Raw genomic sequence first — 20614 nt, 5'->3', positions numbered from 1 at the left:
CCTCTATTTGGCATAAAGAGAGTGGAACAGATCAGGCCCTCAGATCTGTGTGCACCTGCGGTTGCTGCAAGGAGGGGAGGCGGATTGCTGAGATAAGGCAACAATGGAAAGTTTCTCACCTGAAAGGTCCGGGGAAGAGCTAGGAGGCCTGGGCGCTGGGGAGACTCATCTAGCCCAGAAAAACAGGGAGTGGAGAGGAAGCCAGCCTGCAGCCCAACCCCCTCCACCGAGGAACCCCGACCCCACAAGCCTCACCTTCTCAAATGGTTTCTTCAACATTAACACCCAGGGATTCCTTGTGCCCACTGAAAGGCAGTACTCGCCCTCATGTATCCACAGTTCTTCTTAAAAACAAAAAGAGTGGCCGGGCGTGGTGGCTCACGCCTCTAATCCCAGCATTTTGGGAGGCTGAGGCTGGTGGATCACCTGAGGTTAGGAGCTTGAGACCAGCCTGGCCAACATGGTGAAACCCTGTCTCTACTAAAAATACAAAAATTAGCTGGGTGTGGTGGCACGTGCCTGTAATCCCAGCTACTCAGGAGGCTGAGGCAGGAGAATGACTTGAACCCGGGAGGCGGAGGTTGCAGTGAGCGGAGATCGCGCCACTGCACTCCAGTCTGGGAGACAGAGTGAGTGAGACCCTAAAAAACAAAACAAGCAGGGCACGTTGGCTCACGCCTGTAATCCCAGCACTTTAGGAGGCCAAGGCGGGCGGATCACCTGAGGTCAGGAGTTTTGAGACCAGCCTGACCAACATGGTGAAACCCCATCTCTACTAAAAATACAAAGAAAATTAGCCGGGTGTGGTGGTGCATGCCTGTAATCCCAGCTACTCGGGAGGCTGAGGCAGGAGAATCGCTTGAACCCAGGAGGCAGAGGTTGCAGTGAGCCGAGATCACGCCACTGCACTCCAGCCTGGGTGACAAGAGCGAAACTTTGTCTCAAAAAAAAAAAAAAACAAAAACAAAAACGAAGCAGCTCTGACAACTACTTGATGAGGGAAAAAGCAGAAAATCTCTGAGCAAGGGAACCTGTCCCCAGAGCCCCCAATGAAACCCATCACAGATCCCAGTGCTGGACTAGGCACAGGGTGGGCGGCGCTACTGAAAAGGGGGCCCCCAAGGCCTGCTGAGCTTCCAAGCTCTCTGGGGGTCAGGAAGCCCCACTAGCCTGTGACTCCATCAGTCTTAGGGCAGGCCTACGCCTGAGCCAGGCTGGGAGACACAGCTGGAAGGGGACTGACCACAGGTATGGAGGAGGCAAGGGAGAGCATTCCAGGGGTACCAGTGGGCAAAAATGAGACAGAGAAGGAGGCAAACTGGGGAAGGTGCCAGGCTCAATCATTCAATACATGTTTTTGTTTTCTTAACCCTTTTTATTGTGAAAAGAAAAACACTCAGGAAACGTACATAAAGCATAAATGTATAACTTAATGAATTATGACAAAGTGAACACTTATGTAGCCACCTCCAGGATCAAGAAATAGAGCATGGCCTGTCCCCTGGAAATGTCCCACCTATATCTTTCCCCCTCGCTCCTCACTGAAGGTTACCACTATTACCACTATTCCAACTTAGGGTAATTGCTTCCAACGTTCCAAGTTTTCCCCCAAGCTTACCTCTCCCCTAACACCATGGAATAGATTGTCCGGTTGTGAACTTCATATGAATGGACTCAATCACACACATCCTTTCAGCTTTTGCTCCACACGTCATGCTGAAGGTTCATCTACGTTGTTGCATGCAGCGTGGTTCCTTCATCATCATGGCAGCTGGCCCCTTTGCCTACTTTGGTGCCCTAATTCTCAGTTTGCAAGAAGCTAAGACTGTGGGAGCCCAGAGTCCTTCCTGGCCTGCATCAGCCGGGGGTGCCCAGCCTGCCACAGGCTCTGGGGCTTTGCCTGGACTTGCTTTTCTCCAGATGGCCACCTGCAGGGACAGGCGAGGACAAAGAGCAGAGTGCTCCCAACCATCTCTGCAAAGCTTTGCATGGGGGCACACCCCAGGCTCTGAGCTGCTCGCCCCAGCCTCAACACAGATGACTGATGAGGACAGTAATCCATGGCTGCTCTGCCAGCTCCGAAACCAGCTGGGCACTGGGACCAAGCAATAAACTGTGCACATCCCAAATGAGAAGCAGGTGGCTTCTTAGGACCATATTTCTCAACATCCTGCCCTTATGGTTTGCCCCTTTTCCAATGTGGTTCCCATTTGAAGGAGACTATAACCCATACGAAAAATGATAGAAATTACAGCTCGCCATCCCAGCCTGGCTGTTTAGGATATTGGAAGACACATTAAGGCAGGGCCACCCTGATTATAAGGTAGAGGCAATGAGGAGAGGTGGGGGGAGCCAGGAAACACCCCCAACATGCCTTTCCCTGCTCCCTTCTGCATGCAGAGTAGCCAGTTCACCTCTCCCAGGTACCTTTGAAAATGTGGCTCATGGCCGGGTGTGGTGGCTGATGCCTGTAATCCCAGCATTTTGGGAGGCCAAGGCGGGTGGATCACTTGAGGTCAGAGTTCGAGACCAACCTGGCCAACATGGTGAAACCCCGTCTCTACTAAAAATACAAAAAAATTAGCCAGGCATGGTGGCACATGCCTGTAATCTAAGCTACTCGGGAGGCTGAGGCAGGAGAATGGCTTGAACCTGGCAGGCGGAGGTTGCAGTGAGCTGAGATCATGCCATTGCACTCCAGCCTGGGTGACAGAGCGAAACTCTGTCCCTCCAAAAAAAGAAAGAAAATGTGGCTCAGTAGGAATTAGTGAGGTGGGCACCAAAGTGCTCATTCTCAGGCCTCGTTCAGTCTGGGGAGGACCCAAATTTCTGCCCCAGTTTCTCCTTCCATCAGTCCCCACATTCAGGCCAAGCTAGGTCCCACCTCCGAGCACTACCCATGCTGCCTGAATGTCCTCTCACCTACCCAAGGTTTGCCCTTCCCAGGCCCCAGGAGCTACTCTAATTCTTCGTGGAATATTCCTGGGTGGTTGGTTCAGAGACCCACTGATGTTCTGCCCCCAAACGCCTGGCGTTTCTCCTCTTCTGAACCACACCAATTAGCCTTGATTACAGAATGGACGCATTGTTCTCTAACAGTTTCATATGTGCAAACCCCAAATCCCCAGATGGGAAGGGTGCGTGGATGGTGGGGGTGGAGCTAAGCCAAGCCTCTGCTCCTCTCTGGGCCTCAGTTTTTCCATCTCTGAAAGAAGGAGATGGCACAGAGACTCCATAAGCCCCCTTCCCCACAACCATGAAATGCTTTGGCCTGGTTCTCTGGTCTTCAGGAAAGGTAAGTGATGATTGGCTGTCCTCCCACCCTCAGCCTCCACCCTTGGGCACTGTGCCAGGAAACCTGCTCCCACCAACCTCCACTCAAGGTCGCAGCCCTTGGCCTCCACCCCCAGCCCCACCCCCTGCCACTGAAAGGCAGCATTGGGGCAAACATCCTAAACCACCGAATGCTTCTAAAAATACGGTGTTTTTGTCAGAGAGCAACCTTCTACTTCCTTCGGGCTTTGATCTCCATGCAACCCACGGAGGAGAAGACACACTTACAATAACAGTTTGAAGCCTTCATCTTCCTTTGGGGTCTACCTCTCAAGGATTTTGAATCCCCAGCTGGGTGGTGGTAACCTATAGTCCTTCTGAGCATGCTCAGATCCAACTGCAGTGGCTCAGAGACTTCATACAGCTGGTCCTACCCCTGATCTATGGTCAGGAAGAAAAGTCCAGAACAGAGAGGCTGCCAGGGCACAAACTGGCCACAGAACACTATGCAAGTTTATAAGGCCCTTTACTATCTGCACTCTAGGGAGAAAAATTAATGCTATAGGGTAGAGCAGAATAAAATCAGTGCTCAAGCACAGAAATGGGCTGTGAAAAAGGAACAGAGGGTCTAACTCTAGCACAGTCCCTGGACAGCACAGACAATAAGTATGTGTTGAACTTTTCATGAAGATCAAGAAATAGAGCATGGCTTGTGCCCTGGAAATGCTCCCTGTCCCACCCACATCCTTCCCTCTTCCTCACTGAAGGTTACCACTATTCCAACGTAGGGTAACCACTTAGAACGTTTCAGGTTTTCCCCCAAACTTGCCTATCCCCTAACACCACAGAATCATTGTGCGTGGTCAGATCAGATGTGACTGGGCAGATGGGGAAAGGTCTTCACACAACCTTGTGAACTGGACATTGGAAGCATGTCGACCGATGGGGACAGAGAAGTAATGGGAGTTCCGGGCAAAGGGAAGAGCATGGGCAAAGGCTGGGCCACACTGAACAAGAAAAGCACAAATGCACACCATATTTGGCAGAAATAGAAGTATGGAAACTCTCCCACAAGGTCTGCAGACACATGAGCTCTTGCTGCCTTGCTGGAAACACAGGTACAAGCAGAAAAAACAGAGACAGTGATAAAAGGATCATCCATAAACAGACTGTGTACCAGGCACCGTTCTAAGCACTGACCACGTGGGTCCTGACAACAGAACTGAGTTGTCATTGTCCACATTTTTCCTAGAGGGAAACAGAGCCTCAGAGAGGGGACGTTCTTTGGCCCCAGATTAGTGACAGAGCCAGATCTGAAACCATGCAATCCAGCTCCTGATGAATAAGCCCACGCAGGCCGCACTCGAGCCTTCATGCAGGCTGGGAGTGTGCTTGATAAGTCAGATCCTGGCCTTCCTGCTTCAGTAGGTGTCCAGGGAATAACCCCAGTGCCCGTGTACTCAGGTCTCCTTTGCGCCACTCTCTGCTCGTTGCTTCATTTAGTCCGCCAGCAACCCTTGAACTAAGTCCTGGTGTTTGTTATCAAAACCAGATGAGGAACCAAGGCTCATTGTGATTAACTCACATAGTTACTAAGTGGTAGAGTGGGGATCTGAACTCAGATCCCTCTAATCCCAAATCCTGTGCCCCTAACTTCTGTATTCTAAGGCCTCTCTAAATCTCACCCCCTGCCTGGGAATTCCAGACTGTGAGTAATTCAAACATGTCTGAAAAAGTCAAAATCACTATAATTTCCTAAAGACTTTAATAGAGGCAGAACATCTCACTTCAAAACAAAAAAATTATCAGCAAAACTGCCAAGGGGGCTCTGAGTCACTGTCTTGGGCTTCTCCCTGTTTTGGAGAGGGAGGTGTGTGGAAGAGCTCCAGGGCATAGGCCAGCCTTGAAAGAATAAGGGTGGGGTCCTGGCTTTGTCCCTCATGTGCTGTTGAATCCTGGGGTAGTGTCTTGACATTTCTGGATCCATTACATTAGCCAGGCGTGGTGGTGGGCGCCTGTAATCCCAGCTACTCCGGAGGCTGAGGCAGGAGAATCACGTGAACCTGGGAGACAGAGGTCGCATGAGCTGAGATCGTGCCACTGCACTCCAGCCCAGACAACAGTGCAAGATTCTGTCTCAAAAAAAAAGAAAAGGGCCGGGCGCGGTGGCTCACGCTTGTAATCCCAGCACTTTGGGAGGCCGAGGCGGGTGGATCACGAGGTCAGGAGATCGAGACCACGGTGAAACCCCGTCTCTACTAAAAATACAAAAAATTAGCCGGGCGTGGTGGCGGGCACCTGTAGTCCCAGCTACTCGGAGAGGCTGAGGCAGGAGAATGGCGTGAACCCGGGAGGCGGAGCTTGCAGTGAGCCGAGATCGCGCCACTGCACTCCAGCCTGGGTGAAAGAGCAAGACTCCGTCTCAAAAAAAAAAAGAAAAGATTTGTTGGTTTCCTTGGGTGACCTCTGACACTGATTCTGGAATCACTGGTGTCAGATTACCCCAAAACCCCAGCGACCCCCCACACAGAAGGAACAAAGGTACTATACTTACAGGATTGACACACAGTTCAGTAAATGCTAGGGCTTAGGTTACTATAGATTTGCACGCAAGTCTTCCCTCTCCATTGCAACCCTTGCCACTTCTCAGGGACCAGTGGAGCTGCTAGAATTTCCTTGTCTGGTGGTTCACAGCTTTGACTAAGTTTTGCCAAAGACACCTGCAGCAAAGGCCTCTTTCAAGCTAATGCACAATCATCCTTCCATGGGGATAAGGTGATTTATGGATTCATGACCCTGAGTCATAAATCTACCAGCAATCTGCTGCAGTTGGAAACAGCAGCTTTCTGGCCCTTGGCAAGCCTGCATGTACTTGTGAGTCATCTGAGCACAGGTGCATTTCAATTGATAGAACTGGATATGGGTCCTGAAAGGTTAGATGTAAAGAGAACCTCATTTCAAATGCCCTGGGGGAAGCCCTTGGCTTCCTAGAATGGGTAATACCACTGCCTGGCTTTTGAGTGCAGTTATATACTGACGTACTGGGAGTATGAGGTATGGTGAGGAAGGTGTGCACAGTGGCAAGATTGACACACACACATATAAGCGTGTGTGTGTGTGTCCAGAAAGGCCCAGGTTGTGTTCCTTTAGAGTGGTGTCCCAGAGCTGTGCAACACGGTAGCCATGCATATGTTTATAGCATGTCTACAGGAAAACAGACCACGCCATGCACTCCAGGCCAGGGCAGGCTGTCCCCTCATAATGCAAAGCAGAGAATCCCATCTCTGGCCAAGCCCAACAGACCTGTAATTTCCTGGCTGGTTGGTGATGTCTTTCCACAGAGTCTTACCAGGCTTCCCAGATGTGACTTCAGATGAGCACCGGTGTCAAGAGCGTGAGCCGGCAGAGAGAAGCATTCCAGATCTTCCATCCAGGTTCTTCGATCAGGCTCAAAGCAGTGGGCTGGGTACAGGAGAATGGGCCTCCTGGGTCAGCCCTGAGCATACATGGCTCCACCTGCACCCACAGAGTTCTAGGGGGAGTGGAGGCGAGGGTACCACTCTCTGCTGCCCAGAGGACTGAGCCCAGGAAGAAACAGGCTGCTGAGCCGATACTCCCCAGAGAGGGACAGAAAGTGGCCAAGGCAGCCCCTCTCTTATGGGCCTTTCCCTATTCTGGGAAGCACTGTGAGATACCTTTGAATGTCCCCCAGCTGTGAGTCTCCTGTCTGCCTCATCTGAGAGTAATTGTTACTTTCCTGCAATCTGTAGCATCAACCCCACTGAAATACCCCAGAGACCAGAGCTGTGTGATCCTGGACTCCATGAGGCCAGTGAGCGAGGGGGGGCAGGGTGGAAGGCAGGTGCCCTGCTTCTTGGCTTAATGCAAAGTTAACAGGCTTGAGCACTGCCTCATCCAACCAAGCACGAAGCTATTCCAGCCGGAGCGCTTGGATCCTCCCTGCAGGTGCAGGTCATTCGCGTTCCAGGCAGCTCTGGGCCCTGGCCTCCACAATGCATACCTGGGCAGTCAGAGGTAGTGCCTGATGGATATCCGCCCTGCCTTGTCTGTCTTCCCATCAGGGTCCAGCCCAGGTACCGGAACAACGACAGAGTTTCTTCCATATCGAACTCTGGTGTGTTAGAGGAGCAACAGAATGAAAAGACACGAAAAGGCTGGGCGCGGTGGCTCATGCCTGTAATCTCAGCACTTTGGGAGGCCGAGGCGGGCAGATCACGAGGTCAGGAGATCGAGACCATCCTGGCTAACACGATAAAACCCCGTCTCCACTAAAAATACAAAAAATTAGCCGAGCATGGTGGCGGACGCCTATAGTCCCAGCTAGTCGGGAGGCTGAGGCAGGAGAATGGCGTGAACCCGGGAGGCGGAGCTTGCAGTAAGCTGAGGTCGTGCCACTGCGCTCCAGCCTGGGCGAAGAGTGAGACTCCATCTCAAAAAAAAAAAAAAAAAAAAAAAAAAAAAGACATGAAATGGGGCAGCTGCCTTTGTGCTCCTCAGTGAGAGGCCCTAATGCCAACGGGCCGCCTGCAGAGTAGGGAGGAGCTGCCCTGGGCCCCACAGCTGCCATGTCCAGGGCAGAGTACACAGTGATGGGGCTGCCAGGGCCACTGCTGGGCTCCTGCCCAGACTGCAAAGGCCTGGGGAAACCCAAGGAAATGTCTTCAATTTAACCAAGAGCTCTGAGTTTCCCACGTACATGCTGCAGAACCCAGGAGTCACCCCATTTGGGAGCATCAGTGCCTCCACATGTCCAGTGTCCTTTTCTAGCATTTCCCAAGGGGAACTCCACAAAATGCCAATAGATGTGCCATGTAAAAAAGGTGGTGTGGTCAAATACATTTGGAAAATTTGAGATTAAATAAAACAGTTGTTTTCTGAGCAGAATATCTCAGTGCCTTTATTTAACATGCAAATACACATCTCAAAAATCCAAGAGGAGGCTGGGCACAATAACACACACCCATAATCCCAGCAGTTTGGGAGGCTGAGGCAGGAGGCTCATCTGACGCCAGGAGTTCGAGACCAGCCTGGGCACTACAGGGAGACCCCATCTCTACAAAAAAATTTTAAAATTAGCCGGGTGTGGTGGCACGTGCCTATAGTCCCTGCTACTCAGGAGGCTGAGGTGGGCTGATTGCTTGAGCCCAGGAGATTGAGCCTGCAGTGAGCTATGATTGCATCACTACACCCCAGCGTAGGCAGCAGAGTGAGACTCTGTCTCAGTAAATAAGTAAATAAATAAATCCAAGAGGAAGACAGAGTGGACTATTTGCCAGATGTAATCTAACTTTTTCTCACAGACTGGGGTTTATTGGAATCCTTGGGTGGCCTTCCTCTATACCTAATGCTGCCATCCCCTCCCACTGCCCAGTGATCCTAGTGAGCTGGGAGAGGCGAGCTGAGGCACAGCACTCTAGGACTGCACTGCCCAGTTTAGCAGCCACCAGCCACACGTGACTATTTACATTTAAATTCATTGCAACTAAATCAAATGTAAAGTGCAGTTCCTCGGTCACACCAGCCCCACTGTAAACGCTCAGTGGCCACATGTGGCTAGTGGCTACTGTACTGGACAACACAGAGAACATTTCCGTCACTGCAGAAAGTTCTGGAAGAATGGTGCTCATCTAGCTTCTAGAGAGGCTGGGAGACAAGCCCAGAGCCATAGAAAAATTCTAGGAAAGAGCCAAACCAGCTTCACCCTCCCACTCTTGGCTTCAGAATCTGAGAACCAAGCTCCCTTGAGACCGAGAAGCCATGGGTGCCAGCCACCAAGTCAGACTCTACGCCGTGTGTCAGAGGAGTTTCACTGAAACTGCAAGGAAGTGTGTGTTTCCTTTCCCCAGGGCCCGGGATTGTGCGGGGCAGCCCCTGACTCCCCCGCCTCGGTTCCCTCCTAGGGGCTTCCTCCTCAGCCCTCCCCAGGCCCCACTGACACTGCCGAGGGCAGTGAGTCCTGGAAGAGGGAAGTGAGGGGTTGCACTCCTCTCTCCAGTGCTGCTTTGTGGAGTCCCAGTCCCAGAGTGCCCTCACCCTCCATGCCAGGTGACAAGGCATCTAAAAGATTGCTTCTGCCCCCAGCCAGGGACCGGGCCCACAGCTTGACTGAGCAGCCCCGGCTGCAGGATTTGGGGCAGCTTCTAGGAGCTGTCTCTGCCAGGGCTCTCGGCATTATCCAATCCCAGTCTTGGGGAAGGGGGCTGTGGGCCACACGATCTCTCCTTTATCTAGCCAACTAAGGGTGATCTGCTCCCACACCCCTGCCTTCCTCCTTTCTATGCTTATCTATATTTTCTTTTCTTTTCTCTTCTTCTTCTTTTTTTTTTTTTTTTTTTTTTTTTGAGACAGGGTCTCACTCTGTCACCCAGGCTGGAGTGCAGTGGCATGATCAGCCTTCACCTCCTGGGCTCAAGTGATCCTCCCACCTCAGCCTCCCAAGTAGCTGGGATTACAGGTGTGTGCCACCACACCTGGCTAATTTTTGTATTTTATGTAGAGAGAGGGTTTTTCATGTTGCCCAGGCTGGTTTTGACCTCCTGAGTTCAATCTGCCTGCCTCCACCTCCTAAAGTGCCGGAATTACAGGCATACGCCACCGCACCAGCCCCATCTTTAGATAGACAGTTATGGGCTCTCCAGCAGGCAAACTAAGGCCTAGCTAAGGGGCTTGCAGCCCCCTCTGGGGAAGCTGTGGATTTCCTGGGACTTAGCCCATTGCTAGAGACTCATGGTCCCGGCGCACATCCCTACCAGCGTCTCCAGTGTTGCCTCTCTCAAAGTACATGCCTGTCTCATAAAAAGATATCAGCATTAGTGCTGTCAGGACCCTTCACATCACTGCAATTAATGAACCCCACAGTCTCAAACATCCTGTTTGCAACATTTTGATAATGGCATCCTGTTTTCTTTTGGAAGGAAACCCAGGTTGGATTGATTAACAAATACAATCATTATTTAACCTCAGAACTTGGTTTTGAAATTAATTTACAATAAAAGAAAAAGTCCTCACTAAATAATCTGTCTAATTACATGTTAAGGACTCAGAATGGAAAACATTCAGGAACACAAAAGACCCAACCAAGCTCATTAGCTCTTTTTGCCTCTAACTTATCTCTATGGCAACTCACAGAGGGTCCAGGGAAAAAACGGTTTTTAAAATTAGATCATCAAGAACTTCATCCAGAACAGCCACAACACAAAACTCTTTCAAAAAGCCTTTGCTTGTTGAAATGGTGAGGGTATGTTTCTGATCACAGATGAGCACAGGCATAGGGGAGCCTCTTCCCGGAATCCCTCGGCCACCTCAGTTCACCCTGTAGAGGTCATTTCAATGGCTGGAAGGTGCTTGGTCCCACATCCCACACCCACGGTGGAGGGGCCGCTGGTGAAGGTGGTGGAAATGCTCCTCTGGACGTGGCAGGGAGAATAGGAGAGTGTGTGTTTTCTCAAAATGAGGCCCACAGACAGAAGGAGCCAGACGTCTAATTTTGCCTGCAACTGCAGCTCAAGGTTCTGAAGCTTTTTCTACTGGGACAAGTCTTGCCAACACAAGGATTCCTTTCTTTTTCTTTTTCTTTCTTTCTTTTTTTTTTTGAGATGGAGTTTCGCTCTAGTTGCCTAGCTGGAGTGCAATGGCAAGATCTCAGCTCACTGCAACCTCTGCCTCCCAGGTTCAAGCGATTCTCCAGCCTCAACTTCCCGAGTAGCTGAGATTACAGGCGCCTGCCAAGCACGCCTGGCTAATTTTTGTATTTTTAGTAGAGAACGGGGTTTGACCATTTTGCCTAGGCTGGTCTCAAACTCCTGACCTCAGGTGATCCGCTAGCCTCGGCCTCCCAAAGTGCTGGGATTACAGGTGTGAGCTACATGCCCTGCTTATTCTTCTTCTTATTATTATTATTTTGAGACAGAGTCTTGCTCTGTCACCCAGGCTGCAGTGCAGTGGCACGATCTCAGCTCATTGCAACCTCCATTACCTCTCAGGTTCAAGCAATTCTCCTGCCTCAGCCTCCCAAATAGCTGGGATTACAGGTGCCCACCACCATGCTGGGATTACAGGCACCCAACAACATTACTGGCTAATTTTTGTATTTTTGGTAGAGACAGGGTTTCACCATATTGGCCAGGCTGGTCTCAAACTCCTGACTTCAGGTGATCTACCTGCCTCAGCCTCCCAAAGTGTTGGGATTACAGGCGTGAGCCACCGCACCTGGCCAAGGATTCCTTTCTTTCCGGACCATTCCTCTGCTAACCTCTGACAATGCTCTCCTCTCAACCTCCTGGAAAGGTGGTGGTGTCCTGGTGGCCCTGACCACCAGCTCCATCTTTATAACATGAAGACCCTTGGCCCCAGGCCTCTGAGGCCTTCTGCATGAGCTGGGCCTGATCTTTTCCTTGGGGCTGTCTGCAACCTGCACAAGTGAGGGGACAAAGGCCACGGTGACCAGGGCAAGCCCAGCTCCTACTCTTACCCTGAGGGGCCCTCCCAGAGGGCTGAGTCACTTGGGGAGGGAGCAAAGTGCAAAAGGTCCAAGTTCTAGTCCACAATGGGTAGGAAAACAAACCAGCTCAGCTGCACCAGATCCAAAGTCATGTTTGAAGGCCTGTAATTTTGAAGGCCCAACCTGTTCAGGAGCAGAGGGCAAGCCAGGCTGGACTCCAGGCTCTGATCCTGAAGGAGCAATGAGAAGGCAGACCAGGCGCCACTGGGGCTACACAAATACTGGGTAAAATTCTGACACAGAGGAGAAACGGAGACTCATAGAGAGACACTGTAGGAGAGAAGGAAGGCGGGCAGAGAGGTGGACAGGCAGGAAAGGCAGAACTCATTGAAACTTACCAGCTCACAGCCTGTGTGCTTCAGGTCGAGCACAGCCTCTTAGAAGTAGGGCTTTGGGTGGACTGTGATTTGGGCCATCAAAATAAGCCAGCATCTGGTTGGGTCTGGCTTGGGGAGGGTGGCTCCGGCTTACCCTCTGTCACTGCAGAACTGCCCTTCAATGGGACCAGTCTTTTACATTCCCAGAAAACCCCTCTGCTTCTCAGGGCCCTAAAGGTGCCATCTGGGGATGCTAGAGGAGGCTGGAGCCCATGGGGTCCCTCTCACCCCCTTCCTTTCCACTTCCTCCTCTGGCTCATGCTCCTTATCTGACCAGCCTGGCACAGTCTGGCACAGCTGCAGAGGGTCAGAGCATCACGTATGGGGAGTCATAATGAACATGCTGCATGGCCTCCTGGAGGCAGCCTTTCTCACCTTTCTCAACCACCTTCTTTTTTTAACTTTTACTTTTTGAGACAGGATCTTGCTCTGTCACCCAGGCTAGAAGGCAGTGGTGCAATCACAACACGCAGCAGCCTTGACCTCTTTGGCTTAAGCAATCCTCCCAGCTCAGCCTCCCAAGTAGTTGGACTATAGGCGCATGCCATCATCCCCAGCTAATTTTGTTTTTATTTTTTGTAGAGACAGGGTCTCCCTAAGTTGCCCAGGCTGGTCTCAAACTCCTGGGCTCAAGTGATCCTCCAGTCTCGGCCTCCCAAAGTGCTGGGATTATGGGTGTGAGCCATCATGCCTGGCCCCAACTACCTTCTTTATCTCCCCAGAATCTATTGTCCAGGCCCAGGGTTGAGAGAGAGTGGGAAGGGGTCCATCCCACATTCCCCAGGCCTCGCTGGTACAGCCTGGCCCCTTGGCTGATATGGGGTCAATCCAAACATGCCCTGTGAGCCCAGCCTTATGTGGCTGGCCCTGTGCATAGGCACAGGCAGAGAAAACAGAAGCAGCAGGATGCTTTTTATTTGTTAATCTAGCTTTGATGCCCCATCTCCTTCTCACAAGGAGTGGAGGCCCCTCAGGGAGTACTAAGTGCCAGGAGTATAGACCCTAGCAGTGGCCTGGGCTGGTCTCCAGGAGGACGAGGCAGTCAGGGCTCTCCCTGAAAGCAAGCTGGGGTTAAATATTTTTAGGGCAGAGGAGGCATAAACCAGCCAGAACTACCTTCCTTTCTAATCTTACCCAGCCATTAAGCTTTGAGAGTATCCCCCTCATTTACATACATTCACATTTGATTTGCATACAATGTAAAGAATGGAAAATTCCCCCAGTGCTTAGCCCCAAGATTACAGTCTCTAATACTTTATTCCCACAGCTGTGGCACCCTGTGACAGACGGGGGTCCTGCCTGTGATCTAGATCTGGGCTCCCTGCAGCCTGGGACCCAGCCTGTGGCCTCCTGCCTAAAGGTAGCAGCTCCTGTGAAGGGGGTGGCAGCAGCAGACACAGGCCTAGCAAAACAAGGTACTTTCACGTGTGACTCACACCAAGGACCAGAAGCAGAATTACAGTGTGATAAACCAGAGCCGGCTGAGACTCCGTCGGGGAATCCCCTCCAGCTCCCTCTCTGTTTCACTCCTTTAAAAAGCCCTGGCCATGGCCCAGCACTCTAGAACCCTCCAAGAAAGTGCTGTGCCTCCCATCCAGGATGGGCAGCGGCCATGTCACTTCATCCAGGCCCCTTGACTTTCTCTCTGGGTTCTTGGGCTCAGAAATTACATCTAAGCAGAGAAAGAGGCAGAAGTGGATTCATCCCAGGGGCCGAGCTGGAACTGGACCCGGGAGCAGTTGCTGCCTTGCAGGCCCCAGGGCTCTATGCTCATATTTTTCTTGGCCTGGCTTCCTCCTTCTGATCCATTCTCTCTGAGCTACCCATACACATGCAGCAAACTATTCTGCAAGACCACCAGAGCTGATTTCTGTTGCTTGCAGGGAGTAATCCCAACAGAAACCAGACATTCTCTGTGATGGCAAGATGCCCTGAAGTCCTTGACAAAGGCCACCTTCAGCTCCTGACACATGTCTGGATTTTCTGCCACCCTCAAGGGACCAGCATGGCTTCAAATCCTGCTCCTCTCAGTTTCCAGGGGCCTGACCTTGGGCACTTCCTTTCTCCGAGCCCCTAATTCTCTCACCTAGAAGATGATGCTGTTAATTAAGAAACACAGGACTGGCCAGGCGCGGTGGCTCACGCCTATAATCCCAGCACTTTGGGAGGCTGAGGCAGGCAGATCACCCGAGGTCAGTAGTTTGAGACCAGCCTGGCCAACATGGTGAAACCCCATGTCTATTAAAAATACAAAAAAATTAGCCGGGCGTGGTGGTGCATGCCTGTGGTCCCAGCTACTCAGGAGGCTGAGGTTGCAGTGAGCCGAGATCCACCACCGCACTCCAGCCTGGGCGACCGAGAGAGACTCTGTCTCAAAAAAAAAAAAAAAGAGTCCTGGCCTGTGAGCTGTTGTGAGCTTCACCAGTGTCGGCACAGGAGGTAATCCGTAAATGTGAGTTAACGTTGTTCCTGTCACCATTGTTATTGCTATTATCCCACCAGCCTGAGTAGCTGAGTCAGGGTAGGGTCGGGACTCCTGACCGCTGGGTCACTCTCAGGGACACCTTGTGCCATCCCTCACTAGGGTCCTCGTCAGCTGTGTGTCACAGCTGTCACCAACACTGACGTGGGGCCCCAGCAGGAGTTTCAGAACTGCTGAGCAGCTGCCAGGGCTCAGATGCAGCCTGGCCCTCCCATTAGGCCCCATGTTAGCGACTTCATTCCAAGAGACACCCTTCTAGGAGTCATGGGAACCAACATGCTGGCCACTAGGCCAGCTTTGGAGTCCAGGCGAGAACGCTGTCGCAGCTCCCTGGTGACTGGAACGAGACCACTTGCCCATCCTCCACTATTCAGTGGCAGCAGCTGTGACGGGAGGCACAGGGGAGCGGTTTCCTTTTGAGGGTCCCGGGGTCCAAACATCACCCTGGCTACTTCCCACTCCTGCAGTTGAGAGGCACGGCCCCTTCCAAATCCAGCCACCAGGGGGGGTCTGTGAGCAGCCCCCGCCCCTCGGGGGACTCCGGGCCTCGCCTGGGCTGAGAGGGGAGGAGGCTGAGGAACGCGCCACACTGGTGGTGTGAATGGAGCAGATTCCCCAGCCCACCCCCCACTCCCCACCCCAAAGCTTTTATTTCCACCTGCATTTTAAAAATAATATTAGGCCTGGCGTGGTGGCTCAAGCCTGTAATCCCAGCACTTTGGGAGGCCGAGGCGGGCGGATCACCTGAGGTCGGGAGTTCGAGAGCAGCCTGATCAATATGGAGAAACCCCGTCTCTACTAAAAATACAAAATTAGCCAGGCATGGTGGCGCGTGCCTGTAATCCCAGCTACTCAGGAGGCTGAGGCGGGAGAATCGCTTAAACCCGGGAGGCGGAGGTTGTGGTGAGCCGAGATCATGCCGTTGCACTCTAGCTTGGGCAACAAAAGTGAAACTCTGTCTCAAAAAAATAAAATAAAATAAAAACATTAAATAATTTTTTTTAATTACAAAAGCAACTCATGGTCAATTCATGACATGGGTGCTCTGGGTTTTCTGGTTTGTTTTACTTAGCTGCATGCTTCAGGATTTCCTGAGTTTGGGCTATGGGGCAGAGGAGGGTCCCTGCCTCTGGGCCTCAGTTTCCCCTTGGTGCATGTCTGGAGGTCCTAGTGTTCTCTTGAGTCTCCCTGAGTTCTCAGGGAGTTGTTAGAGTCTCTTTCTTTGGTGTTCAAGCCTGGTCCCGGAGAAAGTGGGACAGGGAGGACCAAACCTCGGCCTCTGCTCCCAAGGCCTCTGCCCCTCCCACAGGAGCCCTCACTGTCCTCCCTCCCCTCTGAGGGCCGGCTCAGCTCAGAGTCTCTGCTATTTGGGGCACATCATGACCCCACGCCCTGTCCAGACGGTGTCATTCTTTTATTTATTTATTTATTTGAGACAGGGTCTGGCTCTGTCACCCAGGCTGGAGTGCAGTGGTGCAATCTCAGCTAACTCTAGCCTCCACCTCCCAGGCTCAAGCCATCCTCCCACTTCAGCCTCCTGAGTAGCTGGGACTACAGGCATGTACCATCACGCCTGGCTAACCTTTGTATTTTTTGTAGAGATGGGTTTTTTTTTTTTTTTTTTTTTTGAGACGGAGTCTCGCTCTGTCACCCAGGCTGGAGTGCAGTGGCGCAATCTCGGCTCACTGCAAGCTCCGCCTCCCGGGTTCACGCCATTCTCCTGCCTCAGCCTCTCCGAGTAGCTGGGACTACAGGCGCCCGCCACCAAGCCCGGCTAATTTTTTGTATTTTTAGTAGAGATGGGGTTTCACCATGGTCTCGATCTCCTGACCTCGTGATCCGCCCGCCTCGGCCTCCCAAAGTGCTGGGATTACAAGCGTGAGCCACCACACCTGGCCAGAGATGGGGTTTTGTCATGTTGCCCAGGCTGGTCTCAAACTCCTGGGCTCAAAGTGATCTTCCCACCTCGGCCTCCCAAAGTGCTGGTATTACAAGCATGAGCCACTGTGCCAAGCTGGTGTCATTCTTTAACTTCACACCAACTGACACTGTTGTTTCTCTGGGTGCTCTGGCACCTCCCATGGCAGAGATCGACTCCCCTCTGCAAGGGCCTCATAGTTTAGCTCTCCGCCAGCCTTCAAGCTGGTGCCCTGAGTACTTCGAGACTTTCTGTGGGCGCATAGGAAAGGCCCAGACAGCATTTCTCACGCTTGGAAATGCAGACACACTGTGAGCCTGTCTCAGGTATGAGTCCCAGCAGCCAAAGGGTTGTTTTTAAGTGCTTCCCCCCTGCAGATTTAAATCTCATCCTCAAACATAAAACGAAATGTTTACCAGCACTGCCACACAAGCGTGAGTAGCTCAGGCACAGGCCAGAACACCACACTGATAGCTCAGCGGCTATCTTGTAGCAGAAGGAGCGGGGGCAAAAAGCCTTGGGACTTCTGTCCCTCCCCAATTTGAGGCCCTAAGAGCAGGGCTCAGCAAGGGGCACTAGGAGCGCTGCTCGGCTCCTAGGTGGGAGTAGAAAGGCAGGCTCATCTCTGCGGACCTGGGGCTTCCTCAGCTCCTCAGTTCCCACCTTCTCAGAACCAGATGCCAGGCACCAGCCCCAGGGGCAGATTGGAGGGACCCACCCAGCCCACCCTGAGCCCTGGCCTGGGTCCCGAAATCCACCATGATGGGCAAGTTATGTCACTAGGGCCCAGCCTGCTGCAACTGAGGAAACCCCCGCCCCAACCAAGGGGCTGTGAATTTCAAAAGGGGAGTTTTTGGCCACAGAACCAGTCCCACAATGAATCAGGAATGAGCAGAGAGGCCCCATGAAAGCCCTTCCCCTCATCCCTCATCTGTCTCTGCCATGTACCCATTTTCCCAGGCCACTACAAGCCCCAAGAAGGGAGGTGACTTGCTCACAGTCAGCGGGTGCAGGGGTGCTGGCGGCTGCCCACAGTGGGTGGGCGTCCCTGAGCGGGTGATAATCCCAGAGGGAGGGAGAATGGCTGGATCACCGCACAAAGGGTCTTGTACGTGCAGGGCGAGAGGCACCAAAGCTTCGCATAGAACAGGAACAAGAATCTCCAGTTTATAAGGGTGCCCTCTCCCTGAGATGCTGCCCTCTGAGCTAGGTCCACCCTGGGGGCCCCTCAGGCCTGCTGAGGGTAGGGAGAAGGAGGCAAGGGATGCAGGGTGGGGTTGCTTTTAACCTCCCTCCCCCACCTACCTCCTGCTTCAGCTTTTTCCAAAACCATGGGCCAGGAGGAGAAAAGGAGAGAAATTCTGAAATTCTAAAAACAAAAGACCAATTTGACCACGATGGGGAAACCCTTTAAGATGTCGGTAATAACAGAGCAGTGAACAAAGACTAAAAACAGCAAAGCTGACAAGGAAAACCACAGGGGCCCACCAGTGACCCCAAAGCGAGGGGATATACTTTCACCACTCACAACGGATGCACTCAGAGGAGCTGCCCTGCCACGCCCAATCCCAGACAGCCCTGAAGGCTGTAGGCATGGGGGCAGGGGTCCCAAGCGGTTCCTTGATACTGTCTCCCGTAAACAGCATGCTATTCCCTGCAAGTGAGGCAGCACTCTGATGCCCCTGCCTTGGGACAGTGACTTGGACCCATCTAGCCTACCTCCCGAGAGCTCCTGAGAGCGTGGCCCTGTCTAGCCCTGGCACCCAGCAGAGGCTGGGAAAGAACTCCGTGAATGGATGACCATCAGCAACCCTGAGATGCCCCACCTCCACCAGAAGCTCTGCAGCCCCAGGCTCTGTCCTCCTGCTGGCTGATAACACCATCCCCATTGATCTCCCAGGAGCTCCTCTGTGTTAAAGGAGGCCGGGGAGGCCTCCAATAACTTGGGGTTCCTGCTGCCCCCCACTATCCTCACAAAAGGAACAGGGTGAGCTCTCTGTAGGCTGCAGAACTAGAGTCAGTTTGGAGCCCCAAAACTTTGGAGCCCAAAAGTTTGAGTTGTATGACCTGGGCGAGTCACTTCCGCTCTCTGAGCCGCAGTTTCCACGTCTGTAAAATGGGGTTAAAAGACCTACCTCTCTGGGCTGCTGTGAGGATGAGATGAGATAACACACAGGAAGGTGTTCTCACTGCATGAGTGTTCCCAGTCATTCTTATGGCCAAGAGGTATTTACTGGACATCTGCTCTCTGCCAGGCCCTGGCTCTGCCCAGGGGACCCAGTCATGAGCAAGACTGAGGAGTCCTGTTGGGAGAAAACAGAAAATGAGAGTGAGCAAAACACCCTAGGCTGCAGCCACCACCCACACCCAGGGACCTGCACGGGGACCCGGGTCTCCCAGCTCCTGTGCCTTGCTCCTGGAGGCCATCTGGGGTGGCCCTGCTCCCTTGGCAGTGCCCCTGCCCAGGCAAACACAGCCAACCCCTGATCTGACTTTGGGAGCTGCCCACACCAGAAACCCCCTCTTTCTAGGACCCCAAGACAGAGCTTACTCAGCTGGAGGGAACAGGGCTGCAGTTTGCCATCAAAGTCACCCAGCAAATTAGTCAGAGGAATCTCTCCGGCCTGAGGGGGAAGGGGCCCTTCTTGGCCCACCCCTCCTCCCTCTACCAGCTGATGTGTTGTTGGTCAAATGTGATCCAGTAGATGCTTCAACTCCGTAGAGAGGCTGCCAGCCCTGGAATAGGCAGGGCTGAGTGGTGAAGAGCCCCGGTCCTGGAGACAGACCATCTTGAGTTTCAACCTTTGCTCTGCCTTTTACTAGCTGTGTGACCTCAGGCAAGGAACTTGACCTTCTTGGGTCCACTTTCCCTAATAATAGTCATTCCAAGCTCATGTGGCTGTGGTGAAGACCAAACAAGGTAATTGATGTGAAGCCCCTTGCATAATACTAGGCATGGGTGAGCTGGGCAGTTAATTTGTATACATTTAACAAACACAGGACCACAACCTCTTCCAAGTACATTAAAAACAATAACCAGTTTAATCCTTACAAGAATCCAGTGAGACAGGCAGTGTTGTCATCCTATCTTTTTTTTTTTGAAACGGAGTCTCATCCTGTCACCCAGGCTGGAGTACAGTGGCGCGATCTCGGCTCACTGCAACTTCCCCCTCCTGGGTTCAAGCGATTCTCCTGCCTCAGTCTCCCGAGTATCTGGGGATTACAGGCGCGCGCCTCCACGCCCAGCTAATTTTTGTATTTTTAGTAGAGATGGAGTTTCACCATGTTGGCCAGGCTGGTCTCAAACTCCTGACCTCGTGATCCACCCGCCTCGGCCTCCCAAAGTGCTGGGATTACAGGCGTGAGCCACCGCACCTGGCCTGTCATCCTATCTTACAGATGATACTGAAGAGGGTAAATGACAAAGAGGGTAAGTGACTTACGAACCCAAAAAGGGTAAGTGACCTGCCAAAGCCACAGAGCTACCAAGTGGCGGGAGCAAAATGGAAACCCAGGCTCTCTTCTCTCCTATTTCTTCCCATTTTTCTCCTTCCAGTTCCTGGTTTTAGAAAAAGTTGAAGCCCATGAGGGGTGGCTGGCTTAAGAATAATCTCTCCCTCTGGTCCCTGTCCTCCCTGGCCCCAGAAGGCCTAAGGCTACCAGCCACTCCACTAGGCTGCCTCTCCAAAAAGAAGGTGATGTTGTTGGTATGAGGCCCCCTCGAGATCAGACTCTTACAGAGACCACCCCTGCTCCAGCCTCCAGCCCCACTTTGGAGCCAGAGGTGTCCAAACCTTTGCCCTCACACTCACCTCAGAGCCTGCAGCTGGTCAGATGCCTGCAGTAGGCTCAACCAGGCCAAGCAATGGGCAGAGCCACACAGGAAGTAGAAGGGACTGCTCACAGCCTCAGAGGGGCCAGGAGGGCCGACAGCCCCTCCGTGGCTTCCCTCCCTAGAGAGCCCCCAGCCTCTGCTCATACACCTCTGGTGACAGGGAGCTCACTGCCTCTGCTGCAGCCCGGGCGGGCCATGGCTGGCCAGC

At 52.6% G+C, this 20614-nt stretch overlaps 1 protein-coding gene across 1 annotated transcript in view; it reads right to left on the bottom strand.

Moving 5' to 3' along the window:
• Positions 1-20614, bottom strand: part of VDAC1 (voltage dependent anion channel 1) — a 139129-nt gene extending 118515 nt beyond the window's left edge. The window contains exons 1-3 of the mRNA XM_030829186.1: positions 19947-20614; positions 19128-19805; positions 18707-18874 (exon numbers count right to left, since the gene is read on the bottom strand). The gene's annotated coding sequence lies outside the window, so the exon portion shown is untranslated. The remainder of the gene's footprint in view (positions 1-18706; positions 18875-19127; positions 19806-19946) is intronic.

The sequence above is a fragment of the Nomascus leucogenys genome, chromosome 2 (genome assembly GCF_006542625.1).
Source record: "Nomascus leucogenys isolate Asia chromosome 2, Asia_NLE_v1, whole genome shotgun sequence".
Taxonomy (NCBI): Eukaryota; Metazoa; Chordata; class Mammalia; order Primates; family Hylobatidae; genus Nomascus; species Nomascus leucogenys.
This window is presented reverse-complemented; position numbering and strand designations above follow the sequence as displayed.